The sequence below is a fragment of the Peromyscus californicus genome, unplaced genomic scaffold (assembly GCF_007827085.1).
Source record: "Peromyscus californicus insignis strain IS unplaced genomic scaffold, ASM782708v3 Scaffold_15__1_contigs__length_86483966, whole genome shotgun sequence".
Classification (NCBI taxonomy): domain Eukaryota; kingdom Metazoa; phylum Chordata; class Mammalia; order Rodentia; family Cricetidae; genus Peromyscus; species Peromyscus californicus.
In genome coordinates this window covers 59,285,676-59,298,661 of record NW_026294447.1, presented here as the reverse complement: position 1 = coordinate 59,298,661, position 12,986 = coordinate 59,285,676, and the positions used below count along the sequence as shown (strand labels likewise).

The following is a 12,986-nucleotide window of genomic DNA, read 5'->3' as shown; positions in this document are numbered from 1 at the left end:
ATCAGAACTTCGGCCACATGGGCTTTGCCTTGTAAGGAGCACATCCCACTGCCAAATGGCTGGAGCATTGGGAAGCTGCTTCTTGGGATGGACAGAACTTGCCTTTTCTGTATCTTCCAGCCGTTGGTCCTGCTTGTGACTGTTTCTCCATCCATGCTTTCCAGCAAAGAGAATGGCTAGCTATGGGTGACTATCAGGTCCTTGAAATGTGAGAGTAGCCCAAACTGAGATGTATAACTGTCAAATACACACCAGTTTTCAAAGAGAGATTATTTCAACAAAACCCAGATACTTCATATCTCAGTGATGCTTAATAGTGATGTATGCTTTAAGTACATTAAATTCAGTAAAATATATTACAATTTTTAAAAATCTTGGGACTGAGGAAGCCAGGTCTGTTCAACCCCAGATCCACACTTTCCACAAAGCCGCCTCCACTTGGAGTCACTGAGTCACCGAGTACCTGCTACTGAGTTGGGAGCCCTTGGGATGAGTTTCCAAAGAGCTCAGCTCTGGGCGCTTCTCCCTTTTTTTGTCTTAGTCCCTCTCATGTGGGGGCATGTGTAGGGTGGCTACACAAACTGTATGGGGCTCATTACTCTTTCAGGTTCCTTAGAAAAGCACGATTCCTTCCAAAGTGGCCACAGAGATGTGGCCTCAGATGCTCTGAAACTTTCAGGACTGTTAGACCTAGTGACATATAAGTACCAGCCTCAAGAGCTGTATCCCTCCATGTCCATAAAGATGCTTCCTCATCCCTCATCCTTCATGCCTTCTCTTTGTACCCAGAGTCTCCTGCACACTCATAACCTGCTCCCTATGCATGCCTACTTGCTGGAGATTTCATTTCCAGAAGGCTGTGCGTACTCTGCTCTAGGGTCTGGCCTTGGTTCCTGGGTATTCCTAGCACCCAACATGGTGACTGACACACAGGCATCCATGATTCTCTGTGAACAGAACAAACTACCTGCTTTATAAGAGTGGAGACACATGTTATCATTCAGTTTTGTGACTGTGACAGCTTTGAACTGAGCAAAGTACGCATGATCACTCTCTTCTTACACAAGAGGAAATGGGGTTCCTGTGGTGGGGCTGGCTCAGGATCATACAGTGTGCGGCAGTAAAGTGATGGCCATGTTTATAGCTTCCGTGACTGGGCACACATCACATCCTCTGAGCATATGTTGGGCCAAAACATGTGTCCTCTCTCTGACTTGCGCAAAAATTGGAGTTTTGGTCCTTTCTTGCTCACCTGTTGTGGTTGAAGAAACTAAGGCCAAAGGACACTCAGAACCTTGCTGTGATTGCAGAGACTCTTCATGTTAGTGAGATCAGAACGTGGGGCTAGGAGATGGCTCAGTGGCTCAAAGCGCTTGCCCTGAAAGCCTGCCAACCTGAGTTTGATCCCTGGAGTGTGTGTATAGAGCTGGATGAAGTGGGTGCATCTGTGATCCCTTTACTCCTGTGGTGAGATGGGAGGCAGAGTCACGAGAATCCGGTGTAAGGCCAGTCAGCTTGGAGTATGCAGCAGAGAAGTGAGACGGTGGAGCCTCAGAAACAAGATGGAAGGAGAGAACCAAATCCCAAATGTTGTCCTCTAGCCTCCACACGTGCCGTGACAAGTGCACGTGTGTGTGTGTGTGTGTGTGTGTGTGTGTGTGTGTGTGTGTGTGTGTGTGTGTGTGTGCGTGCGTGTGTGTTTGTTACACTGCCACAGACAGTGACATTGGAAATGTGACTGCTCCCGGGGGGTAGCAACAGAAATTTAAAATAGATACCAGTCCAGGTGCCCTTGTCCCATGAGTCCTCAAGAGCCCTGGCCCTTACGGCCAGGTTCTGGATGAGGTACTGAAGGGGTCAAAGGGGAAAAGGACATCCTGCGCACTGGTCCTTCCTGAATCTTTTAGCAATTCATGAAAAGAGGACCATCAAGTACTGAGCGAGAAGACTGGCGGGGAAAGGCTTCTGGCTTGGTTGCAGGGGTCTCGTTACAGACCCTCACTGATTCTTGTGGTCTGGCACCTATTACAGAACCCCTTTGAGGCTCTGTTTTCTTATTTGCACGTCACGGACACAAACACAGAAGTCCCTCACGATCTCTCTCATCTAGCTTTCCACAGTTTCAGTCGCCCACCGTCAGCTACAGCCTGAAAATATTAACTGGAAAGTTCAAGAGATGAACGAGTCACAAGTTTCCAATTGCCCACTATTCTAGCAGCGTGATGCAATCTTGCACTTCCCTGCTGGGTCACGCCCGGGATGTGACTCAGCCCTCTGCCCCTCACTTCCAAGATGTACTCTCCAGTCACCATCCCCTCACTGATCTGCTGGAGAGAGGGGGTGGGGTGGGGGAGGGAGGACCATACCGACTCACATCTTTTGTGATATATCATACTTGTCCTATTTTACTGTGCTATTATTAATCTCTTAGATTAAACTAATTTGATTTATTTTAATTAATTAAATTGGGTTTCTATCATAGGTCTGTAACTATAGAGACAGAATCTCTGTAGGGTTTGATATCATTTCAGGCAACTCCTGGGGGTCTTGGAACATGACCCTCTGAGACTGGGGTCCCCTGTGCACTGGCTGCAGGGTGGTCTCTGACGCCCTCTTAACTCTATGGTGTTTTGTGCATCCCTATTCGCGTGGAATTAGCAGTCTGAAGAGGTGACTCCTGTCACCCAGGGACTATCAATACCTGTGCTCGTCACCACCCACGAACGGTTGTCATCTGGGGGAGGAGGGCTACAGTAGAAGCTATACACATTGCAGTGATGTGCTCCCGGCCCCACAGGCCTAAGTGGCAGATCTGGCCTGGGGACCAGCTGTCCCATAGCCTGGCCTTCCTTCTGTTGGGCAGCTATCCCTCCCAGCACAGCTGGGCCAGCTGCCCCTCCTGTTTGGCTGATTTCAGACACACTTCGAAAAACCTTGCTGGTCAGATGGTTTGGGGTTTCCATCAGTTGGGACTTTTCCTCTCTTTTTTCTCTTTCTGGATTGTCATTTTACATCAAGAAAATAAATGAAAAGAATTTAATTCATCACTAAGAGCTGGGGGAGAAGAATTTGACAAGAGCACCACGGGAAAAGATCAGTACGGAACTAGAAACGAGCCTGATGAAGGCCACTAGGCTGAGGGTCGCTGGTGGGGCTTCTGCATTGGCTGATCGGTTCTTGAGCCATGTGACCACTTGGCAAGTGTTCACAAGAACACTTATATGCCCTGACTCTGAAGTTAGGGGTGAGAAGGTTTGAATCCTTAGGTTCCTCCAAAGTCTGTGCTGAGATGGATGTCTGGAGTTCAGTGGTATTAAGACACAGGGCTTTCAAGGGATGATTAAGTCTGAGGGCTCTGTCCTCTTGGGCACAATTAGTGCCCTTATTAAGGACTTGAAACAATATGCACTTTCTTCTCCTTCTGCCATGTAAGTTCCACTGGTAAGGGTTTGTCTTGGAACACAAGTGGCCATCACTAATGTTCTGGGACCTGGCCTTGCACTCCCCAGCCTCAGAACTGCAAGAGATCAGTCTCTAGGCTCAGGTGTTGTGTTTTGCCACAGTAGCAAGAATATACTAAGGTAGGGCAGTGCTGTGTTCATTCAGGGACTAGATCAGAAGAACATGTGAGCACAAGAGGTCCAAGAGGTTGGTAGGGGTAGGGTGGATGGGACAGCTACCCATGCTGGCTGTTGGTGATGTGCTCTCAGCTCTAGGCCTCGGAGGGAGAGATAAGCCCCTACAGTGATTTGACGTGTGTTCTTTGTGCAGCCTGAAGAAGCTGTGACCCTTTCTACATACCATGGTTCATGTGCCAACATATGTCCATGATCTGGTTCTGGCGCCCTGCGTACCAGCGCTATGCAAGCCTCAGGACATGTGTTTAGCTCATTCATGAAGGCCAGAGGCTGGAGGGTTATGGTTTTGAGTCTTGTTTGTAGGATACATTTTCTAAGAGGTTTGGAAAGGGGTGTTTTTTTTATACTGAGTTATCGTGTCCTTACCAAAACACCTGGTAACCACATGTCTGAGAAGTTCCATTCAGAAATCTGCCATGTTGTTGCTCCTGTGTGTCACACATGCCCCACAGACACGCCTGCCCTTGCTCACACCACAGGGATCGTGTTGGCCTCCTCATGTCAAGGCACTTCCATGCCTGGACGCTTGCTCTGTTTTCTTTATGCCCCATGCCGTGTCTGAGCTTCTAGGCTTGTATGGAAGGATCTAGACCTACTGTTGGACAAATAACCCATTTATGCCATGAAAATGAAATGGCTGGGGGAAGTGGTAAAGACTCCGATGCTAAATTTGAGAGGCCACCATAATATACATGCTATTCAGGCCGAGTACCAGTCTCACGTAACCATTACCCAGCCATTCCCTCAATGGTGGTAGTGGTGTTTAGTCATGGGTGTCCATGGCCCTGCATTGGATAGTGGTTTGTATAGCTTATCTTCTGTGATCAGGAATGTATCAGAAGGTGTTGGCAGATGAGGAGATTGGACAGTGGTGTTTCCAGAGCCTATGAGAGACAGGTTCTTTTCCGGCTGTCTTGAGGTCTATCCTGCCCTCTCCTTTCCCCTGTGTGTGATGCTAGCTCACTCATGACATCCACCTCATCTCATCCTGAGACTCACCCACAGCTCCTGCCCTGCTGGCTTGGCCACCTTCCCCATACAACATAAACATCTGGGGAGGGGATGAGGGGCCAGCTCCTGCTCTTCTCTGCCTGCGTTCACCCCTCCTCCCTTCAGTGCTGGGCTTGGAGCTTGAGGAGAAGTTGGCCGAGCAGAGAAGATGGGACAGGGGAGTCGAGGCTCACAAAGGGACAGAGAACCCACATTTGTCTCCTGCCCACCCAGCACCGCACAGCCAGGAGGAACCAGGTGAAGTCGGAGACATCCACAGTTCATTTGAAACTTGCAGGGACCCAGGCAGGAGTTCCAGGAGGAGGTTTCCCTCCTGGAGAGCTGAATGTCTTCATCACAGAAGCCTAGCAGTGCTGTGGTGACCCCAGTGACACCCAGCCAGGATTCCATAATGACAGAACACCTGCACGGGGCCCGGGAGGGGAAAACCAGCACCTCTTTACCACCTCCCTCAGCTCCTGTCACTCTAGGGGAGGGCTTGTCCATTCAGCCATTTATACCCCTCTGCACCCCTTGGTATAGAAGCCAAGGATTGGCTCAGGTCCACTTCTTCCTCCTCCATCTTGGGTCCCTCTATTCACCACTTTTCTACTAAGGCTTTTTAAAAATTTTTTTAACTGGCACCTCGTAGTCATGTGGATACATCTGTAGGGACAGCGCACGGATCCACTTCAGAGAGACCGAATGGGGTAATTAGTATTCCATCACCTCGAACATTTATCATCTCTTGCTGGGGAAACAGTCAAAATCTCTTCCAGCTATTTTGAAATACACAGTACATGTTTTTGTTACTTTAAAAACTTTAAATGTGTTATACAATTTCCACACCATTTACATAATGAATTAGATTATGTAAGTGACACCATATATTTATATATAAGCATAGTCTACCTTTTCTTGTTAAGATCTTGTGTGTGTATGTGGAGAAATGTACCCGACAGAAGTTACCCTGTGGTGGCGGATGGGCGTTCCCATCGCCACTGTCCACCTCCAGAAAACTTCCATCTTTCTGAGCTGAAACTGTCCCCATTTAACTCCAACCCTGCCTTGTGTTCTTCTACCAGGTCCTGGAAACGGCCATCGTGCTTCTTACCTCTGTGACCCTGGCGCATGGTCAGACTGTCCTCTAGTTCCCTCTTCCTGCAGTGACCAGCATCCAACCTTCTGTAAGTCCACAACCCTACGAGGAGGCCACCCACAGTGTGCCCAGGACCACACAGTGGCTGTGCTGCAGTTCTAGAGGGTCCCTCTGGGGATTGCTGGGACTCAACAAAGCCTCTGTATTTCTGTCTTTCTGCTACTTCTGCATGTTCAGGTGTAGGGACTTAGGGGATGTGACATGCAGACAGAGAAGTCCTCATGTTATAGAAGAGACACATGTCACAGCCCACAAACACTCTGTCCCTCTGGCCATCTGCATTGCCCCTAGGCTCCCCACATGGATACTTGACATGGACGGGTGAGGGTGCTTGAATTCCGGCTCTCTTTCCCAGAAGTCTCCCTCCCCTAAGCTCCAGTGACTCAGGACTAGTCTCTGCAGGAAGAGTGCTGGTTTATTCCTCTTACCATTTCTCCTGGAAGTGACCCTTCCCAGCCATGGCTAGGATCACTTTGGGACAGCTGACCCTCGGCACTCCTGAGATGGGTTAGGAGCCCGCAGGCAGCATTCTGCTTTGAGTAGCAAGATTCCTGGCTAGACATGAAAGGAAAGATTATAACAGCCCATTTTCTCCAGGCAGCTTACCCTTGATTCAGTGAGAATCAAGAAGAAAGAAAAAAAACAAAAAATCTTCATCCCTCCATCCTTGCTCCTCATCCTATCCCACCAGCTACCTTGCCCTGCTGAGGCTGGTGAGGCCCCAGGAGGGTCACGGGGTCCCCCGAGCTTGAGCAGCTACACATGGACACTTCGCTGAGCCCTGTGTGACTCAGTCTTCCTTCTGCTGTGCAGTCTATGCACAGAGCGGCTGTGCTGGCTGTCCCAGGCAACACAGCCAGCGAGTCACAGAGCTCCCATTGAGGTCAGATCCGGCCGGATAGCACCTAGGCGCCTTCCTCCCTGCTGTTTGTCCCCCGTGGGCTGAGGGGCTGGGCTTTGCCTGGACATGATGTTCTCTGTAACATCAAATGCGCTTGTATAACCATGGGACTATGCGGTGAGTAGACACTGAGTGTGTGGGCTCTGGCCAGGGTCAGGCCAGGTTACGCTGCAGTCCCCTGCTGCACCCAAAAGGATCCTGAGCCAGCAGCAGCCCCCTCACCCATGAGTGACCTGACCGGGAAGCGCCTGGTGAGGCAGCCAAGGCTTGCTATGATTTATGGAGGGTGGTGGCCTCGGCATCCCATTGATACAGCACTTTCAAACTCCTGCTCACTGGCTGTGCTGCAGGCTCTCAGGCTGGCCCTGCCACTGCTGGGCTCAGCCCACACCTATTTTGAGCATTTTGATATTTTCATAGGGACCGTGGGGAAGATGATTTATGTTTCTCACCCCTTCCAGCCCTTCTATGGTGGCGTGCTTCCGAAAAGAAGGGAAGAAGGTTCCAGATCCTGTCCGTGCTTGCTCTCTTTGCAGGGGCCAGGCAGAGCCCTCTGCAGCCCCTCATTCTCAGAAGTGAACTCTGGGACACCTGGCCCCCATAAATGGGTCTGCTGAGGCCAACTTAAAAACATACTCCAGCACGATGGCGATTCGTGTCTGCCTCCTGGCATTCCAGTGTCTCTCCATCTTAGAACAGTAATTCATCAGTTAGATGGAAACTGTTTTGAGGTAACCGAGAATGTTAGCCCTCTACACTCATAAATGAGAGATTTCAAAAGAGAGCCTCCTCTTGGCCGTGGGGCCGGTCGACACAGCACGCTCTGCCCGAGTGCTAGGCCTGGAGACTGCCGTGTGGCTGAGCCACACTTGACGTTGCAGGTCTGTGTGCGGGGCCTCGTGTGTGAGTCTTGTTAAATGTTATGCAGAGAATATACACCAGAGGACAGGTGCCTACACGAGTCTGGGATTGTGGGCTAGCAGGGAGGGGTGGGAAGTGGGGTGGGGCAAGATGCTGGAATCCTACATCCAAATTTGACGGTTCTTTAATGTTCCTGGCTGAGATTGGTACAGATTGGTGGGCAAAGAAGTGATAAGGCTTCTGTGGAGGTCAACACAGCTACTGTAGTAATGGATGCCATAAAAATGATAGTGGAAGCTGAGGTGGGGGTTGGAAGCAGAACTTGCTGCATGCTCTCAGCTTGGTATGTGAAGTATTTCAAGGAAAGTCTCAGGAGGTCCTGAAATGGGGCATGGGTGGTCAGGGGCCTGATACAGAGAGATCAGGGTACCTCACTGAAGACTCTAGGCCTTGCCCTCAAGGCAGCAGAAGAGCCTGTGTGTGTGTGTACCAGTGAGTCCTGGATCTGCCTGTCTACACATGGTTCCTGTGGTGGTTTGAATAGGAGTGGCCCCCATAGACTCATATATTTGAATATTTTGTCATTAGGGAGTCATGGTGTCTCTTCACAACAATAGAACACTGATTAAGATAGAAGTTGGTACCAGGAGTGGGGTATTACCGTTACAGACCTGACCATGCTACTTGTTGGTGGAATGTAGACTTTGGGACTTTGGATTAGGAAAGCAGTTGAATGTGTTAAGCCAGGCTTAATGGGCCTTACTAGTAGGAGCATGGAAGACAGAGGTGCTGAGAGCAATGTAGAGGTTCCAGAGAAGAATACTAGTATGTGGCCGAGAGCTCATTCTTGTGATATTTTGGCAAAGAATGTGGCTGCATTCTGCCCTTGTCCAGAAAGTCTGCCTAAGGCTAAATTGAAGAGTTTTGGACTAATGGCATTGGCAGCAGAGATTTCAAGGCAGCCTAGTATTGACTCTGTTGTGTGGCTATTAGTGATTGCTCTTATGCAGATCTATAAAGAATAAGAGCACACTGAGTAAAGAAAAATACAAAATGTACAGTTTGAGGAGAAAAGGAGCATCAGGAAGTGGAATGGAGGTAATTCCAGTGCTCAAAGAGATAAAAAGTTTAAAGAAAAGCCTGATTCTAAATGGAATAAAGGGAGTGGTGACCTCAGGGCAAGACCTCACCTAGCTAAGCTTCCAACTTGTGAAAAGGAACTAAAGAAAAGCTTAAGCGGTGAAGGAAATAATCAACAACAGAAAGCTGATGCAAATGTAATTGAATGAGGGGGCCATGTTCCAGCCCCATCAAGCAGCATCAGCTACATGGTTCTAGTTTTAGAGTCAAGGATATAAGAAGGGGTTATAGAATCTCCCTTTGTGACCAAGGAAAGTTGCTGAGGCCAGGCATGTATCAAGGATGTCCCTGTATGGAGGCCCAAAGAGACCTTTGCATGAAGCTATGAAGGTGAAGCCTGGATTACCCTGAAGATGTCAAGATGTTGGAGATGCCAGAGCTGTGGGCTATCTCCTGAGGAGAGTTGCAAACTGAGTGTGGAACCAGCCCAAGAGAGAGAAGTGTATTGCAATCAATAAAGCTGAAAGGAGTTGGAGATCTGAAGAGTGCTTTGGCATCAGACATGGAGATGCAGACTTTGTCTGCTAGTTTTAGGTCTTGCCTTGGTCCAGTATTTCCATACTATGCTCCATTTCTTCCTTTTTGGAATGGTAATGTATATTCTGTGCCATAGTATATTGGAAATATGTGATCTGCTTTTCGAATTTGATTTTACAGGGGATTACAGTTAAGAGATTGCCATGAGTCTCAGAGGCTTTGAATTTTGAACTTTTAGACAGTGTTAAGATTCTTATAAATTATGGGGACTTTTGAAGTTGTACTGAATGCATTCTTGCATTATGATATTGATACAAGTCCATGGGGGCCAGGGAGTAGAATGTGGTAGTTTGAATTACTAATGGCTCATATATTTGAATGATTGGTCATTAGGGAGTGGTGCTACTTGAGAGGGATTAGGAGGTGTGGCCTTGTTGGAGGAGGTGTGGCCTTGCTGGAGGAAGTGTGTCACTGGGGTTGAGCTTTTGGGTTTCAAATGTTCAAACCGGGTCCAGTGGCCCTTCCTGTCTCTTCTTTCTGCTGCCTGTGGATCTAGATGTAGAACCCTCAGCTCCTCTAGCATCTTGTCTGCCTGTGGCCTGCCATGCTCCCACCATGCTGATAATGGACTAACCTCTGAACCTGCAAGTCAGCTCCAGTTAAATGCTTTCTTTTATAAGAATTGCTGTGGTCATGGTGTCTCTGCATTGTCATAGGACATGGACTAAGACAGTTCTGAATGACAAAGTAGTTCAGCAGCAGCTGGTCGATAAGATGTTTGGCTGAGGTTGCTCTGGAAAGGCTTTCAGAGGAAAGGTTCCCAGCTTAGCTGGAGTGCAGAGAACATGGTGTGTGGGCTGTGTCACACAATGGAGTCCTGCAGCTGGGACTACTTTTGTGTCCCTGAGCAAGCAACTGGTGGCAGTTTCGAAGTGGTATAAGAAGACGTGAAAGAACAGAGAATAGGCAGGAAGGAACTGGAGTGCTGTGTGATCCAGTCAGAGGCAGGAAGCTCATATCATGTCTGGTTCTGACCATCTACAGAGTGTCTTCCAGGTAGCAAGGTCTTAGGAATTCCCAGGGTTCTGGAGACCAGAAGAAGGTGAGGAGTGTCTGCAGGGCACTGTCACTGCTCAGGGAGTCTACACAGGACAAAAAAAGGACAGGTGGCTAAAATAATCAGCTGCAAAGCCAAAATCGCTCCTGTTTAATGGAGGTAGAAAATGGGATCTTGAGCACTCGAGATTTGTTAGCGATTTCCAGATCCACCTTGAAGATAGCAATGGGGTCATCTTCTACTGAAGCCCATGCTTGTCTTCAGCTTCACTTCCTTAAGTTTTAATTATCAAAAAATATCAAAAGAAAAATTTCCAAAATAAAGAATCCATGTTTTAAATTACATTACAGCTTTAAGTAGTGTGATGAAATCTTGATCCATCCCACTGCCTCTTGCCTGTTAGTTATGTTGTGGCCGTCTTTGTTACTAGAGTGACAATTGAATAGCCCAGTATTTATTCAAGCAATAATAACTTTTTCTTAATAATGACTGTATCATGCAAGAATAGTGATGTTGTCTAATTTACAGTGTAGGGAGTTATGATTATTTTAAGACCATTGCTACTTACTGCTAATAATCTCTTGTACTGAGTTTATAAATTCAACTTTATCAGATGTCTTATATATCCTGGAAAATCAATATATTACATATGGTCTCAGTGTATGTAGTCACTTGCTGGAGGGTCTTAGAAAGGATATCTCATGGGTTTGTGGGGACTTCTATGTGTGTGGTTGGCCACCTGGTGAGTGCCACTATTTCTTACTGCTATTGGAAGTCTCACCTCCACTTTCTGTGAAATGACACTTCCCTGTGAACCTCATGGCTGTCAGACTAGCTAACTCTCTTTTGCTCTGCAAAGATTGTTGCATTTCTTCTTTAGTCTTGACTTTCTCAGGGACAGTATGTGTTTGTATTTGTTATTGTTGGCTTTTTTGAAGCAAGAAATTTTTAAATTCTTTTGAGAGCCTCATACATGAGTACCGTATTTATTATTTCTGCCTTTTCCCTCTCCCCTTCCAACTCCTCCTGTGCCCTCCCAAATTAACCACCTCTTTCTTAATCATTATTACTACATATATGCATAGTATATATAGCACTGTCTGAGTCCATTTAGTGTTGCTCCTATGTACATGTGTTTAGGACTGACCAGTTGGATTTGGATAACCTATAGGGGGGATTTCCCTTAGAAAACTGGTTCTTCCTCTCTCTCCACCTCCCTCTTCTCTAAGCAGCCATTGGTTGTCTATAGCTCTTTAACTAGGGATGTGGCCTTATGTAATTCCCCCTCTCTATGCTAATAGTTGACATGTCAATTGGTGTTGTCATTGTACATGTCTGGTTTAGGAACCCATACTGTTGAGTTTCATAGGCACAGTATCCCTGCCATGTCTAGAAGACACTAGCTAGCAAGCAAGGAGTGTCCTGATCCTCTGGCTCTTACTGTTTTTCTGTCCATCTTCTGTGATTTTGCCTGAACCTCAGGTGTAGGGCTTACACTGTGGCTGTTTCAGTTGGAGCTGGCCACCCCATGGCCACTTATTCTCTGCATTTTATCTCGGCAATGGACTTTTAAGCCAGCGTGAGTCTGAGCTGCTGACACACATGGTTCAGGGACCCAGAAATATCTGGTGAAACCACAGCTGCTCCTCACAGCTGCAGACCAGTGACCATGCCTTTTCCCAACAGTGCCGGAGCAACCCAGCCATGTTCGAAGCCCAGCCCACTCTCCCCCGGGCTTCAGAGTGTATCCTGACCTTAATCCACCTCTTTGGTAAGATTTATTAATTACCGTACTGGAGACGGCCTTGTGCCAAGAAGTTCAAAGCGTCTTCTAGCCTTAACCCATTAATCCCATTAGCATCCCAGAGTGATCAGGAAGCCTCCGGTGGGTCCTGTGATTCCTAACCACCCTGCTGCTGTGTACTCAGGAGTCCAAAGCTTGGCCTGAATGTCCTCGGTGAGTCAACTCGAGTCTGGAAGAGGAGCCGAGTTTCTCAACTCAGGCCAAGGGCCATGCTGCCAGGGCAGACTTCCTTCCTCACAAAACAGCCATTGTCCACGCCTCCAAAGATGCGCCCATCCTCAACACTAGCAGATGTCAGAATTCCGGCGCCAGCGGCCTTAGCCACATCATCAGCAACCCCTTCATCTTTAGGGCATCTCCCTTCTCTGAGGTTCCCTTGCCTCAAACATCTCCCCCACACCCTGGCCCAGATGGCTGTAGCTTCAGAGCAGAGGTTACATGCATCACCTGCTCAGGGTGTGCCACAGCTGTGTGGTCCCTGAGGGGGGTACCTACCAGGGCAGGCAGGGCTGCTCTCTGGGGTGCTGGGGAGGGGACCCATTGCCTGAGGCAGTCAGGCGAAGAGAAAACAAGACGTTCCTTCTCCTGCCTGCATTGCCCTTGACCTCAGGATTCTGCATTGTTTTCAATCTTCAGCCTAAGTTTTGTCCAAGAACTTGGTGAAGATAGAGAAGGTTTTTTTTTTTTTGGTGTATGTGTGTGTGTGTGTGTGTGTGTGTGTGTGTGTGTGTGTGTGTGTGTGTGTGTGGTGTGTAAACAAGTGTACTTTTTTCTGACCAGATGTTTCATTTTGTCCTGGTCTCTCAGGGCTGCGCCATTGAGCTGTCCTGCTGGGGCTGAATAAATCTTTGTTTTATGACTTCTTTGGTCTTTTTACAACCAAAGGCCCCAGGAAGGAATCAAAGTTTGCCATCCTTCTGGTCTTGACCTTGAGTGACCTCTCAAATGTACCGTGAGCT

General features: G+C 48.0%; 1 long non-coding RNA gene across 2 annotated transcripts in view; it reads left to right on the top strand.

Moving 5' to 3' along the window:
- Nucleotides 1-12,986, top strand: part of LOC128110943 (uncharacterized) — a 343,357-nt gene that overhangs the window by 72,709 nt on the left and 257,662 nt on the right. Inside the window, exon 1 of one of the 2 annotated variants that reach the window (XR_008218422.1) lies at nucleotides 5,710-5,815. The exons of the other annotated variant lie outside the window; for it this stretch is intronic. This is a non-coding gene — a long non-coding RNA (uncharacterized LOC128110943). Of the gene's footprint in view, nucleotides 1-5,709; nucleotides 5,816-12,986 lie in introns of those variants that run through there. 2 annotated transcript variants of the gene reach the window in all.